Below are 1,998 nucleotides of genomic sequence, written 5' to 3' on the forward strand. Positions count from 1 at the left end.
TGTACATAGGACTCTTAAGCTCATGTTCTCTGTTAGGATTCTATTTAATAGCATTGATCTACTTGGCTTCAATTTATTTTATCATTCAATTCCTGCTCATCACTTACCTCTGATATTCTCATCCTCAGGTAATCTCCTTCCTACATTGGATTTTTCCATTTCATGACTGGTTTGCTAGCAGAAAAAGACCTCAGATTTGAACATGTTTTGTAGAGACCTGTTTTAAAAGGTCTTAAATAGGACAAAGACAACACAAATGCTATCTCCCTGGTTGAGGAGTAAAGAGGACAGTGGAGTTCTCCAATCAGCATCCATGGGGCTAATTACAAATGCCAAAGAACAGAGCATCATCACAAGATCATGATTCCTGGCAGGTCAATTAATCAATGTCACAAGTGAAACTAAAGAAGCCAGGAAAGGAACAGAATTAGGATAAGTACACAATTGCAGATTGGTTATGGGTTCGTAGGTCATAGTCAGGGTAATGAGTCATAGTCATCCGGACTCCAATTTTTAGCCTAAATTGGATTGCATGTGGCTATTTTGATAAATCATTAAAAGCACTCTCAGGCATTTTCTCTTGCTGTTAGTGTAAAAGGACCCCTATGGAGCTATGGAGATACCTGATGGAGTGTTGTCATACATTCAAAAGGCTTTGTCTTGTCCAAGTATAGCCTCATTGCTAGTTTAATGGTCATTAAGCACGAGGGAAGTAACAAAAACCTCAAAAGGCTTCTGAACTCAACACTCAAAAGGGAGTTTAGGTCTCTCACTATAGACAACAGTCTTTCACAAACCAAACACTTTAGAATTTAACCGCTAAAAATAGGGTGTTAGTGAAATGCCCACACCATGTCATTATTTACTTATTTATTCAACAAATTCTCATCAAAGAAGTTTGCTAACAAGTTTTGGGGTTAGTTATTAAAGGATTTATAATACCCTTTGGCCTTATAGGAAACTTTTAATTAGGTTTTTGGTTTTTAGTTTCAAATTTTTCTTGTGAATGATAAAACTACTCTGTTTAATATTTGCTTTAAATAGTTTCCAACAATGTTTTTCTATTCTTGTTTTTGATGTGTTGGATATAAGTAGAAGGCATATTGAACTGAGGATACTGATTGGCAGCTGTAGCATTATTAATAGAGGTATTTTAAACCATGGTAATCCCATGTGTGTGAAGTAAACTTCACCATGGCTCCATAGGGATGCAAGGCTGTGATCTTTTGGATGTGGATTACCAATCTTATCTCCCAGCTTCCTCAGTATGGGAGATACGGTCTTTGAGCTCTCAAACTTTTGGCTCATAGAACAGTGCTTAACTATTTGTATCCCTCTGGGAGTCCAGTTAACAGAGATGATTTTTGTTCATTTAACACATACTTTTATAACAGCCTAAAATGTAAAAGTGGAGTCCTTGGGTGGTACAAAGTGTTAACATATCTGGCAGTTCACCAAAAGATTGGAGGTTTGAGTTTACCTAGAAGTACATTGGTAAGAAGGCTTTGTGAACTTTTCCTGGAAATCCAGCCTTTGAAAACCTTGTGAGACTCAATTCTACTTTTACACCCTTGGGATGGCCATGATTCCGAATCAACTTGGTGGTAACTTTTAAAAATAGGAAATAAAAAGTTAAGTTGTGAGTAATGCTTTCCCACAAATAACTTTTAATTATGTAAAGGAGAAAGTAGAGGGTGGCAGATACAATCAAATGACTCAGGATACAAGAAGAGTTCCTAAATACACCCCCTACCCCACCTGACACACACACACACACACACACACACACACACACACACACACACACATGACAAATCAACGGCTAATGAGTGAATTCAGACTCGGACAGTTCAAAATAAGTCCGTGAAGCATTGGGGGAGATGCAAAATTTCTTCTCTTTAGCAGATCCCCGAAAACCATAGAGCTGTAAGAAGGCAAGAACTGACATTTAACTTGATTGTTAACGTAGGGTTGGAATATAGACACACAGACTTGGTG

At 37.6% G+C, this 1,998-nt stretch overlaps 1 protein-coding gene and 1 pseudogene across 1 annotated transcript in view; one reads left to right on the forward strand and one right to left on the reverse strand.

Moving 5' to 3' along the window:
* The window catches only part of LOC101660425, a 5,195-nt pseudogene extending 5,073 nt beyond the window's left edge, over positions 1-122 (reverse strand).
* CNTN4 (contactin 4) overlaps positions 1-1,998 on the forward strand; it is a 1,263,733-nt gene that overhangs the window by 162,900 nt on the left and 1,098,835 nt on the right. The window lies entirely within an intron of this gene.

Source organism: Echinops telfairi, unplaced genomic scaffold, assembly GCF_000313985.2.
Source record: "Echinops telfairi isolate 266 unplaced genomic scaffold, ASM31398v2 ScPeMD7_49;HRSCAF=173, whole genome shotgun sequence".
NCBI classification, from domain to species: Eukaryota; Metazoa; Chordata; class Mammalia; order Afrosoricida; family Tenrecidae; genus Echinops; species Echinops telfairi.